A 13,600-nucleotide genomic window follows, 5' to 3' on the forward strand; every position below is an offset into this window, starting at 1 on the left:
CCAGGTTGGCTTATCCAAGCGTGATTTCTCTGCTCTGCAAGGACGCTGGAGTAAGGATGGGAATAACTGAATATATCCTAATTGAAAAGTCAATCACCAAAGCATCAATGGAAAAACAACAAGCACAGGAGGATCCCATCAAGAAGAGAGCACAGGAATTCCTTCCAGAGATCCCTCAATCTGAATACTGGGAGTATCTTGAGACGTCTGTTACCAAGATACGGGAAGCTTTGGAGCAAATAATAAAAGAACAAAAGGAACACAGTCAAATGCTGACCTATATGTTTAAAGAACAAGAGGAGCAGGGGCGTGACTTAAGGGAACTGAAGCGCCAAAAGTCTTCTCTTGTAGGACCAAGCACCCCAAGGATCAGAGGAACACCCGTTCCCCCAGAATAAAGGTTGTTACTTTCTAATTTCTGCCTTAACTCTGTGACAGTGCCCTTATAGAAGTTTACCTTAGGAGTCATATAGTAGTAGTTAGTATCTATTTTGATTTTATCTCCAATTAAGCTATAGTTTATTTTTCTCATCATCAGCAAACATGAATAAAGTAGTAGATCTTTTGAATAAGAGGCAATAAAATTTCGAGTTTAATAAGAGAAATTCTAATTAGTTAAATGTGGTGGCAATACTTTCCGTCTTCTAAATGAATGCTTGAATAGTGCATATGTCTTTTGAATTTGTTGTTTAAGACTTTTAAATATGTTGGCTCTTGAAAGAATGATGAACATGAGACATGCTATTGATAATCTGAAAAATCATAAAAATGATTCTTGAAGCAAGAAAAAGCAGCAAAGAACAAAGCTTGCATTCAAAAAAAAAAAAAGAGAGAAAAAGCAAGCAGAAAAAGCCAATAACCCTTAAAACCAAAAGGCAAGGGCAAATAAAAGGGATCCCAAGGCTTTGAGCATCAGTGGATAGGAGGGCCTAAAGGAATAAAATCCTGGTCTAAGCGGCTAAACCAAGCTGTCCCTAACCATGTGCTTGTGGCGTGAAGGTGTCAAGTGAAAACTTGAGACTGAGCGGTTAAAGTCAAGGTCCAAAGCAAAAAGAAGAGTGTGCTTAAGAACTCTGGACACCTCTAATTGGAGACTTTAGCAAATCTGAGTCACAATCTAAAGGGTTCACCCAATTATGTGTCTGTGGCATTTATGTATCTGGTGGTAATACTGGAAAACAAAGTGCTTAGGGCCACGGCCAAGACTCATAAAATAGCTGTGTTCAAGAATCATCACACTGAAATAGGAGAATCAATAGCACTATCTGAATTCTAAATTCCTATAGATGCCAATCACTCTGAGCTTCAATGGATAAAGTGAGATGCCAAAACTGTTCAGAAGCAAAAAGTTACTAGTCCCGCTCATCTAATTAGAATCTGAGCTTCAATCAAAAACTCTAAGATATTATTGCTTCTCAACCTATTAGTCTTCTATTTTATTTGTCTAGTTGCTTGAGGACAAGCAACAGTTTAAGTTTGGTGTTGTGATGAGCGGATATTTTATACGCTTTTTGGGGGTAATTTCATATAGTTTTCAGTATGTTTTAGTTAGTTTTTAGTCTATTTTTATTAGTTTTTAGGAAAAATTCGTATTTCTGGACTTTACTATGAGTTGTGTGTTTTTCTGTAATTTCAGGTATTTTTCTGGCTGAAATTGAAGGAGCTGAGCAAAAATCTGATTCAGGCTGAAAAAGGACTGCTGATGCTGTTGGATTCTGACCTCCCTGCACTCAAAGTGGGTTTTCTGGAGCTACAGAACTCGAAATGGCATGCTTCCAATTGCGTTGGAAAGTAGACATCCAGGGCTTTCCAGAAATATATAATAGTCCATACTTTGCACAAGGATAGATGACGCAAACTGGCGTTCAACGCCAGTTCTCTGTCCAATTCTAGCGTCCAGCGCCAGAAAAGGATCAAAAGCTGGAGTTGAACGCCCAAACTGGCATAAAAACTGGCGTTCAACTCCACAAATGGCCTCTGCACGAGAATTGCTTAAGTCTCAGCCCAGCACACACCAAGTGGGCCCCAGAAGTGGATCTCTGCATCATCCATCATAGTCTACTCATATTTTGTAACCCTAGGCTACTAGTTTAGTATTTAAACAACTTTTAGAGACTTATTTTGATACCTCATGACATTTTAGATCAAAACTTTGTATTCTCTGACGGCATGAGTCTCTAAACCCCATTGTTGGGAGTGAGGAGCTCTGCTGTGTCTCGATGAATTAATGCAAGTATTTATGTTTTCTATTCAAACACGCTTGTTCCTATCTAAGATGTTCATTCGCGCTTAACTGTGATGAAGGTGATGATCCATGACATTCATCACCTTCCTCAAATCATGAACGTGTGCCTGACAACCACCTCCGTTCTATATCCGATTGAATGAGTATCTCTTAGATTCTTTAATCAGAATCTCCGTGGTATAAGCTAGAACTGATTGCGGCATTCATGAGAATCCGGAAAGTCTAAACCTTGTCTGTGGTATTCCGAGTAGGATTCAAGGATTGAATGACTGTGACGAGCTTCAAACTCCTGAAGGGTGGGCGTTAGTGACAGACGCAAAAGGATAGTAAATCCTATTCCAACCGGATCGAGAACCAACCGGTGATTAGCCGTGCTGTGACAGAGCGCGTGAGCGTAGTTTTCACTGGAAGGAAGGAAGGTAGCCATTGACAACGGTGATCCACCAACACACAGCTTGCCATAGGAGGACGTGCGTGCGTGAACAAGAAGACAGAGGAAAGCAGAGATTCAGAAGACAAAACATCTCCAAAACTCCAACATATTCTCCATTACTGCATAACAAGTAACCTTTAATTTATGCTCTCTTGGTTATTCACAATTCAACTGATAAACATAATTGACTTCCTGACTAAGATTTACAAGATAACCATAGATTGCTTCAAACCAACAATCTCCGTGGGATTCGACCCTTACTCACGTGAAATATTACTTGGACGACCCAGTGCACTTGCTGGTTAGTGGTACTTGTTGTGAAAAGTGTGATTCACAATTTGTGCACCAATATTCCTATCCAAACATCTTCCAAAGAGGAGCTTGTTGAAGGGTTGTCCCTTGCGCCTTTTCACTCTTTTTCTTTCCTTACGATGTGATACCCAGTCTTGACTGTGTAGTTTTCATCCTGTCTATACGGCCAAATTAGTTTTTCCTACTCCACTATTCTGCTGATTGGTGTTTGGATGATCTTTTCAGCGATGACCAGGGGAAAAACATTTTCGATCTTTGGTTTGTCCCACTCTCTTGATGGTAGGATCATCTCCTCCACTCTTTGGTCTTCATTCCTATCCTTATTTAATGGGTAGTTGATTAAATATATCTAGTTATCCTCCCATAATTTGATGTTCCTTCCTTGACCTATGATCCATTTTGCTTTGTTCTTCAAAAGCTCCCTCCCTTGTAATATACTCTCCCAAATCCAAGATCCTCCTTGATTTTTTTAGCATCTCAAAAGTTGCAATCTAGGAAATATAGAGCTTTAAGTGTCTGTACCCATACAACATTCAAATGTTTGATGATCCTCCAAGCATGCTTTGCTAGATGGGCAGTGTTTTAGTGATGAAACTCCTCAAATCCTAGTCCTCCTTCCTTTTTACTTGTACAAAGCTTTGTCCAAGATTTCTAATGGATACCCTATTCTTTTCTTTAATTCTTCCACCACATTCTGGCCACTTTTGCGCTTAACTTGTTGCAAAAAGAATTTAGGGAATTTTAAGATACTCATGGCGTATGTTAGAATTGTTTGAATGACTACTTTAATGAGGACCTCTTTTCCCGGTTGATTTAATAGACTTTCTTTCTACCCTTTAATCGTATCATCCACCTTTTCTATTATCCAATCTAGTGATCTTCTCTTTGATCTACCACATTGCGCTGGTAAGCCTAAGTATTTTCCTGGTTGTCCCAAGCCGAAATGTTAAGGATTTTCTCTATGTTGACTCTAACTTGAATTGGAATTTGCTTACCAAAAATTATCCCAGATTTCTCTAAATTGATAACTTGGCCAGATGCTGAGGTGTACTGGTTCAAAATTTGGACAAGTTGGTATATTTCTTCTTCCTACAGTCATCAACAAATAAGAAGTGGGTAATCACTAGTGCTGAAGGAGCTAACTTAAACCCGAGAATAAGATTTTTGTTTAGTGCATTATCCATTAAAATAGAAAACACTTCAGACGCAATAATAAAGAGATAGGGTGAAAGAGAATCTTCCAGTCTTAACCCTTTCTGAGGCGTAATCTCTTTGGTAAGAGTTCCATTTATTTTGAACTTGTATGTCACGCTCTTGATACACTCCATGATAAGTTTTACCCACTTCTGCTGGAATCCAAAGGCCTTGAGCACTTCTTCCATAAAATTCCATTCCATCTTGTCATAAACTTTATTCATGTCCAACTTGATAGCTAGGTGATGAGCGGATATTTTATACGCTTTTTGCCATTGTTTTCAAATAGTTTTTAGTGTGTTTTATTTAGTTTTTGTTAAGTTTTTATAGGTTTTAGTGTTAAATTCATATTTTTGAATTCTACTATAATTTTTATGTTTTTGTGTAATTTCAGATAATTTCTGGCTAAAATTGAGGAGTTAGAGCAAAAGTCTGATTCAGAGATAGAAAAAGCACTGCTGATGCTGTCCGGATCTGACCTCCTTACACTCTTGGAAGAGCTTTTCAGGAGCTACAGAAGCTCAAATGGAGCATTCACAACTTCTATGGAAAGATGACTTCCAGAGCTTTCCATCAATGTATAATAGTCTATACTTTATTTCGGATTAGAAGGCCCAAAACTGGCATCTAACGCCAGCCTCCTGCCCCCTTCTAGGCGTCCAGCGCCCACAGAGCAGAGACCAGCATCCAAACGCCCAGAGAGGACCCCCTATCCAGCGTTCAATGCCCTAGAAGCCTCATAGCACGTGGATCTCATCAAAGCTCAGCCCAAACACTCACCAAGTGGTCCCTAGAAGTGTATTTTAGCACTAGAAAGACTGTTTTATCCTTACTAGTCATTAGTTTAGTATTTAAAGTAGAAGATCACTATTTGTTAAGGATCTTTCGCCCATCTTTCAGCATATTTTTGTTTCTAAACCTCCGAGGTTGAGGGGAGGAGCCCTGCTGAGTCCTATGAATTAATAAAAGTATATTGTTTCTTCTTCGATCCGTGTGTGATTAATTCTAAGATGTATATTCGTACTTCAACATGGTGAATAGGATGATCTGTGACAATCAGCTCTGTTCATCATAATAAGATGAGCATGCCTGACAAACACCCGCGTCTACTTGGGTTCGTGGGAATATTTCAGTGAAAAGCACGAACCACCAGCTTGATTATATATCTCTCAGACGGCTAATCCACGACTTTGTTAGAGACTTCTCGAGACACCAGTTCAGCCAATCTACGGGGAGATTAGGGTCTCTGTGGTCGAGGCTAGAACCCAAAGAAGCAGCATTCTCTAATCCGGAATATCCGACCTTTTTGTGGCAGTTTGAGTAGGATCATTAAGGAGAATGGACTGTACGAGCTTCACCCTCAAGAAGAGATGGATCCACACTAACCCTGGGGTTCAGATCCAGAGGAGTATTGACCACTTCTCAATAAAGGTGTTAATCACTTACAGCCTGCCATTGAAGACATCACTCACAAGCAAAGAAGACAGTAATACCAGAATTAATTCAGAAAGACAATGCAACTCCAATCCTTAACCCTATTCCTATTACTGATTCCCTTCTAATATACAAAGTATTTTATTTTATTAGTTACATGTCTTCATAGTTTAGATCTCACAAATCCAACAACTTCTGATTTCGCCTGACTAAGACCTGTAAGATAATCATAGCTTGCTTCAAACCACAATCCTCGTGGGATCAACCTGATTCGCTCAGGTATTACTTGAACGACCCAGTGCACTTGCTGGTACAGCTGTACGAAGGTGTGGTGATTCGTGTACCAAGATTTTGGCGCCGTTACCGGGGATTGTTCGAGTTTGAACAAACTGATGGATTGTCTTGCTCCCTAGATCAGGTAATTTATTTTCTTTTCTTGATCATTTTTATTTGAGTCTTTTAATTTTTGCTTTCCTCTTCTTTTTTTCGAAAAATTTAAAAAAAAAAAACTTTTTCCAAAATATCTTTCTTTTCTTTGGTTAATCTTGGTTCTTGGTTTGACTCTTTCCTGTTTTCTGTTTTTTTCAATTACAAAAAATTTAAAACTTCTTCAAAAACCTTTTCCAAAAATTTTTATTTTCTTTGTTTAATCTTTGTTTTTGGTTTAAGTCTTTTATGTTTATTCTTAGTTAAATTTTCATTCTCTTTGAGTATTTCTTTCAAAAAAATTTTCAAAAATAGTTTCTTTGGTTAAATCTTGTGTCAAATTTTAAGTTTGATGTCTTCTTGTTGTTTTTCTTTTAATTTTTGAAAATTTATGTTTGGTTTTCTAAAATTTTAAGTTTGGTTTTCTTTGTGTGTTTTTTTGTTCTTTAAATTTTTTTAGTCTTGTTCTTGGTGTTCTTTCTAATCTTCAAAGTGTTCTTGTGTTTTCTTTGTGTTTTGATCTTAAAATTTTTAAGTTTGGTGTCCCATTGTGTTTTTCCTTCAAATTTTTGAAAATTAGGGGCATTAGATCTAAAAATTTTAAGTTTTGTGTCTTTTGTGTATTTTTCTCTTTCCTCATTAAATTCAAAAATAAAAAAATATATCTTTTCTATTTTTATCTTAACTTAATTTTTGAAAATTACATCATAAAAATTCAGATTTTAAATTCAAAATTTTTATCTTATCTTATCTTAATTTTCAATTTTCAAAAATCAAATCTTTTCAAAATAAAAAATCTTATCTTTTTCAAAATCTTATCTTTTTCAAATTTCAAAATTCAAATTTCAACTTTTCAAAATTTAAAATTTTAAAATTTCTAAATTCAAACTTTAAAATCAAATCTTTTTCAAAATCAAATTTTAAAATCTTATCTTTTTAAAATCTTTTTTGTTTCTTATCTTGTCTTTTCTAAACTCAAATTTTAAAATTAAATCTTTCTTAAATATTTTTAATTTCTTTTTAATTTCAAATTCTTAAATATTTTTTAATTTCTCTCTCTTCTTTTTCAAAACTTTCTAACTAACTCTCCTCTCTCTCAATTTTTGAAAACTATTTCTTCTTCTCTCTCTTCTATTTTCAAAAATTCACCAACTAATTTTTAATTCTTTTTAAATTATTGACCTTATTTTTGAAAATTAATTAACAAATAAAATAAAAAATAAAAATATTTTAATTCTCATTTATCTCTTTTATTTCTAATTCTTCTCATCTCTATTTATACTATTCGAATTCTACTCCTCTTTCATCTTCCATCTTCACTTTTCTATCTTCTTCTTTCTTCACATCTCACTGGAAGCTCTTTGTCCAAGTAGCACAAAAAGCTTTCTTCCTTTCTTTCTTCTTTTCTTTTTTATGACCAGGGACAGGGATAAAGAACCCCTCTTTGATCTTGATCCTGAACCTGAAAGGACTCTGAAGAAAAGCTTACAACAAACTAGAGCTCAGCACTTCAGAAGAAACATTTCAGAAAACTTTGAACAAGAAATTGAAGACATGGCCGAACCTGAAGGAGAGGCAAGAAAAGTTTTTGGGGACTATTCTCCTGACTTCTATGGAGAACGTTTCAATATACCTCCTATCAGAGCAAGAAGCTTTGAGATCAATGATGAGCGGATAATTTATACGCTTTTTGACATTGTTTTTAGTATGTTTTTAGTAGGATCTAGTTACTTTTAGGGATGTTTTTAATAGATTTTGTGTTAAATTCACATTTCTGGACTTTACTATGAGTTTGTGTGTTTTTCTGTGATTTCAGGTATTTTCTGGCTGAAATTGAGGGACTTGAGCAGAAATCAGATTCAGAGGTTGAAAAAGGACTGCTGATGCTGTTGGATTCTGACCTCCCTGCACTCAAAGTGAATTTTCTGGAGCTACAGAACTCGAAATGGCGCGCTTCCAATTGCGTTGGAAAGTAGACATCCAGGGCTTTCCAGCAATATATAATAGTCCATACTTTAGCCAAGAATAGACGACGTAAACTGGCGTTCAACGCCAGCCTTCTGCCCAAATCTGGCGTCCAGCGCCAGAAAAGGATCCAAAACCAGAGTTGAACGCCCAAACTGGCACAAAAACTGGCGTTCAACTCCACAATTGGCCTCTGCACGTGCAACACTTAAGCTCAGCCCAAACACACACCAAGTGGGCCCCGGAAGTGGATTTATACATCAAATACTTACTCATGTAAACCCTAGTAGCTAGTTTATTATAAATAGGACCTCTTACTATTGTATTAGGCATCTTTGGATCTTTGGACGTCTGGTTCTTAGATCAGAGGGGCTGGCCATCTCGGCCATGCCTGGACTTTCACTTATGTATTTTCACGGTAGAGTTTCTACACTCCATAGATTAAGGTGTGGAGCTCTGCTGTTCCTCAAAGATTAATGCAAAGTACTACTGTTTTCTATTCAATTCTTCTTATTTCGCTTCTAAGATATCCATTCACACCCAAGAACGTGATGAAGGTGATGATTATGTGTGACGCTCATCATCCTTCTCCCTCATGAACGCGTGCCTGACAAACACTTCTGTTCTACATGAATTAAGCTAGAATGAATATCTCTTAGATCTCCTAACTAGAATCTTCGTGGCGTAAGCTAGAATGATGGCGGCATTCAAGAGAATCCGGAAAGTCTAAACCTTGTCTGTGGTATTCCGAGTAGGATTCAATGATTGAATGACTGTGACGAGCTTCAAACTCGCGATTGTTGGGCGTTAGTGACAGACGCAAAAGGAGGGTGAATCCTATTCCAGCATGATCGAGAACCGACAGATGAATAGCCGTGCCGTGACAGGGTGCGTGAGCATATTATTCACTGAGAGGAGGGGATGTAGCCACTGACAACGGTGATGCCCTTGCATAAAGCCAGCCATGGAAAGGAGTAAGACTGATTGGATGAAGATAGCAGGAAAGCAGAGGTTCAGAGGAACGAAAGTATCTCCATTCGCTTATCTGAAATTCCTACCAATGATTTACATAAGTATCTCTATCCCTATTTTATTATATAATATTCGAAAACACCATTATCACTTTATATCTGCCTGACTGAGATTTGCAAGGTGACCATAGCTTGCTTCATACCAACAATCTCCGTGGGATTCGACCCTTACTCACGTAAGGTATTACTTGGACGACCCAGTGCACTTGCTGGTTAGTTGTATCGAAGTTGTGACAATCATGAATTAAGATCAGAGCACCAAGCTTTGGAGCCATTACCAGGATTTGTTCGAGCCTGGAGATCACAATTTCGTGCACCAAGTTTTTGGCGCCGTTGCCGGGGATTGTTCGAGTTTGGACAACTGACGGTTCATCTTGTTGCTCAGATTAGGTAATTTTCTTTTTGTTTTATTTTCAAAAATTTTTCAAAAATCTTTCAAAAATCTTCTCACCTGTTTTCAAAAAAAAAAAATGCTTTCAAAAATATATTTTTCTTTAAAAATTTTAAGAATGAATTCTAGTGTTTCATATAACATGTTTTAGCTTGACTGGCCATGAAGCCATGTCTAATTCCCAGGATTTTGATTGAGGACTATGAATTCATTACTTCCTTTTTCCCAATTGTTTTCAAAAAATTATACAAAAATCCAAAAAAATTAGAAAATCATAAAAATCAAAAAAATATTTTTTGTGTTCTTGTTTGAGTCTTGAGTCATATCATAAGTTTGGTGTCACTTGCATATGCATCTTGCATTTTTTCGAAAATATCATGCATTCATAGTGTTCTTCATGATCTTCAAGTTGTTCTTGGTAAGTCTACTTGTTTGATCTTGATGATTTTTTGTTTTGTGTCTCTTCATGTTTTTCATATGCATTCTTGAATTCTTAGTGTCTAAGCATTAAAGAATTCTAAGTTTGGTATCTTGCATGTTTTCTTTGCATTAAAAATTTTTCAAAAATGTGTTCTTGATGTTCATCATGATCTTCAAAGTGTTCTTGGTGTTCATCTTGACATTCATAGCATTCTTGCATACATCACATGTTTTGATCTAAAAATTTCACGCATTGCATAATTTTCATGTTTTTCATAAAAATTTCAAAAATAAAAAAAAATACCTTTCCCTTTTTCTCTCATCAAATTCGAAAATTTGAGTTGACTTTTTCAAAAATTTTTAAAATCAAGTTGTTTCTTATGAGTCAAATCAAATTTTCAATTTGAAAATCTTATCTTTTTCAAAATCTTTTTCAAAAATCAAATCTTTTTCAAAATTCTTAGTTATTTTCGAAAATTAAAAAAAAAGTATTTTTCAAAAATCTTTTTCTTATTTTTATATCAAATTTTCAAAAATAATATAATCAATTAATGTTTTGATTCAAAAATTTGAAGTTTGTTACTTGCTTGTTAAGAAAGATTCAAACTTTAAGTTCTAGAATCATATCTTGTGATTTCTTATGAATCAAGTCATTAATTGTGATTTTAAAAATCAAATCTTTTTCAAAACTAATTTCAATCATATCTTTTCAAAAATATCTTCTTATCTTATCTTTTTCAAAAATATCTTTTCAAAATATCTTTTCTAACTTCCTAACTTCTTATCTTTTCAAAATTTGTTTCAACTAACTAACTAACTTTTTGTTTGTTTCTTAACTTTTTCAAAACTACCTAACTAACTCTCTCTCTCTCTAATTTTTGAAAATATCTTCCCTCTTTTTCAAAAATTTCTTTTTTATTAACTAATTATTTTTATTTTTTAATTAAAAAAAAATTTCGAAAAAAATACTAACCTTTTTCAAAAACTATTTTCAAAAATCACTAACTCTTTTTCAAAAATTGTTTTCGAAAATTCAAATTCCCTCTCTCCCATCTTATTCTATTTATTCATTCATATCCTAACATCTCATCTCACATCTCTAGCCTCCTCATAGTTGTGTTTCTTCCATTATATTACATTATTTGTCTCCCCCTCTTCTTCTACTCACACAGGGATCTCTATACTGTGGTATAAACGATCTCTATTATTATTATTATTTTTCTGTGCCTTCTTCTTTGTCATATGAGCTGGAGCAGGGATAAGAACATTCTTGTGGAAGCAGATCCAGAACCTGAAAGGACTCTGAAAAAAAAAATTAAGAGAAGCTAAATTACAACAATCCAGAAATAACCTTTCAGAAATTTTCGAACAGGAAGAGGAGATGGCAGCCGAAAATAATAATAATATAAGGAAGATGCTTGGTGACTTTACTGCACCTAATTCCAATTTACATGGAAGAAGCATCTCCATTCCTGCCATTGGAGCAAACAACTTTGAGCTGAAACCTCAGTTAGTTTCTCTGATGCAGCAGAACTGCAAGTTTCATGGACTTCCATCTGAAGATCCTTTTCAGTTCTTAACTGAGTTCTTGCAGATATGTGATACTGTTAAGACTAATGGAGTAAATCCTGAAGTCTACAGGCTCATGCTTTTCCCTTTTGCTGTAAGAGACAGAGCTAGATTATGGTTGGATTCTCAACCCAAAGACAGCCTGAACTCTTGGGATAAGCTGGTCACGGCTTTCTTAGCCAAGTACTTTCCTCCTCAAAAGCTGAGCAAGCTTAGAGCTGATGTTCAAACCTTCAGACAGAAAGAAGGTGAATCCCTCTATGAAGCTTGGGAAAGATACAAACAGTTGACCAAAAAGTGTCCTTCTGACATGCTTTCAGAATGGACCATCCTGGATATATTCTATGATTGTTTATCTGAGCTATCAAAGATGTCACTGGACACTTCTGCAGGTGGATCCATTCACCTAAAGAAAACGCCTGCAGAAGCTCAAGAACTCATTGACATGGTTGCTAATAACCAGTTCATGTACACTTCTGAAAGGAATCCTGTGAGTAATGGGACGCCTATGAAGAAGGGAGTTCTTGAAGTTGATACTCTGAATGCCATATTGGCTCAGAATAAAATATTGACTCAGCAAGTCAATATGATCTCTCAGAGTCTGCATGGAATGCAAGCTGCATCCAACAGTACTCAAGAGGCTTCTTATGAAGAAGAAGCTTATGATCCTGAGAACCCTGCAATAGCAGAGGTGAATTATTTAGGTGAACCTTATGGAAACACCTATAACTCATCATGGAGAAATCATCCAAATCTCTCATGGAAGGATCAAAAGCCTCAACAAGGCTTTAATAATGGTGGAAGAAACAGGTTTAGCAATAGCAAGCCTTTTCCATCATCCACTCAGCAACAGACAGAGAACTCTGAACAAAATACTTCTAATTTAGCAAACTTAGTCTCTGATCTATCTAAGGCCACTGTAAGTTTCATGAATGAAACAAGATCTTCCATTAGAAATCTGAAAGCACAAGTGGGCCAGCTGAGTAAAAGGATCACTGAAATCCCTCCTAGTACTCTCCCAAGCAATACAGAAGAGAATCCAAAAGGAGAGTGCAAGGCCATTGACATAAGCGCCATGGCCGAACCTGTGAGGAGAGGAGAGGACGTGAATCCCAAGGAGGAAGACCTCCTGGGACGTCCAGTGGTCAATAAGGAGCTTCCCTCTGAGGAACCAAAGCACTCTGAGGCTCATCTAGAGACCATAGAGATTCCATTGAACCTCCTTATACCCTTCATGAGCTCTGATGAGTATTCCTCTTCTGCAGAGAATGAGGATGTCACTGAAGAGCAAACTGCCAAGTTTCTTGGTGCAATCATGAAGTTGAATGCCAAATTATTTGGCATTGATGCTTGGGAAGTTGAACCTCCCTTGTTCATCAATGAACTAAGTGATCTGGATCAACTGACATTGCCTCAGAAGAGACAGGATCCTGGAAAGTTCATAATACCCTGTACCATAGGCACCATGATCTTTAAGGCTCTGTGTGACCTTGGTTCAGGAATAAACCTCATGCCCCTCTCTGTAATAGAGAAACTGGGAATCTATGGGGTGCAAGCTGCTAAAATCTCATTAGAGATGGTAGACAGCTCAAGAAAACAGGCTTATGGACAAGTAGAGGACGTGTTAGTAAAGGTTGAAAGCCTTTACATCCCTGCTGATTTCATAGTCCTGGATACTGGAAAGGAAGAGGATGAATCCATCATCCTAGGAAGACCTTTCCTGGCCACAGCAAGAGCTGTGATTGATGTTGACAGAGGTGAAATATTCCTTCAATGGAATGAGAACTCCCTTGTGTTTAAAACTCAAGGATCTCCCTCTGCAACCATGGAGAGGAAGCAGAAAAAGCTTCTCTCCAAGCAGAGTCAACCAGAGCCCCCACAGTCAAACTCTAAGTTTGGTGTTGGGAGGCCACAACCAAACTCTAAGTTTGGTGTTGAACTCCCATATCCAAACTCTAAGTTTGGTGTTGGAGAGTCTCAACAAAGCTCTGCACATCTCTGAGGCTCCATGAGAGCCCACTGTCAAGCTATTGACATTAAAGAAGCGCTTGTTGGGAGGCAACCCAATGTTTATTTATCTAACTATATTTTTCTTAGTTATGTGTCTTTATAGGTTCATGATCATGAGGAGTCACAAAATAAATATAAAAATTGAAAACGGAATCAAAAACAGCAGAAGA

The 13,600-nt window shown here is 36.6% G+C and overlaps 1 non-coding gene across 1 annotated transcript; it reads right to left on the reverse strand.

The window, feature by feature from the left end:
- Window positions 1-11,628: 11,628 nt before the first annotated feature.
- Window positions 11,629-11,736, reverse strand: LOC112745452 (small nucleolar RNA R71). The gene has a single exon (XR_003173381.1). It is a non-coding gene; the product is annotated as a small nucleolar RNA R71 (small nucleolar RNA).
- Window positions 11,737-13,600: the final 1,864 nt, after the last annotated feature.

This window comes from Arachis hypogaea, chromosome 14, assembly GCF_003086295.3.
Source record: "Arachis hypogaea cultivar Tifrunner chromosome 14, arahy.Tifrunner.gnm2.J5K5, whole genome shotgun sequence".
Classification (NCBI taxonomy): Eukaryota; Viridiplantae; Streptophyta; class Magnoliopsida; order Fabales; family Fabaceae; genus Arachis; species Arachis hypogaea.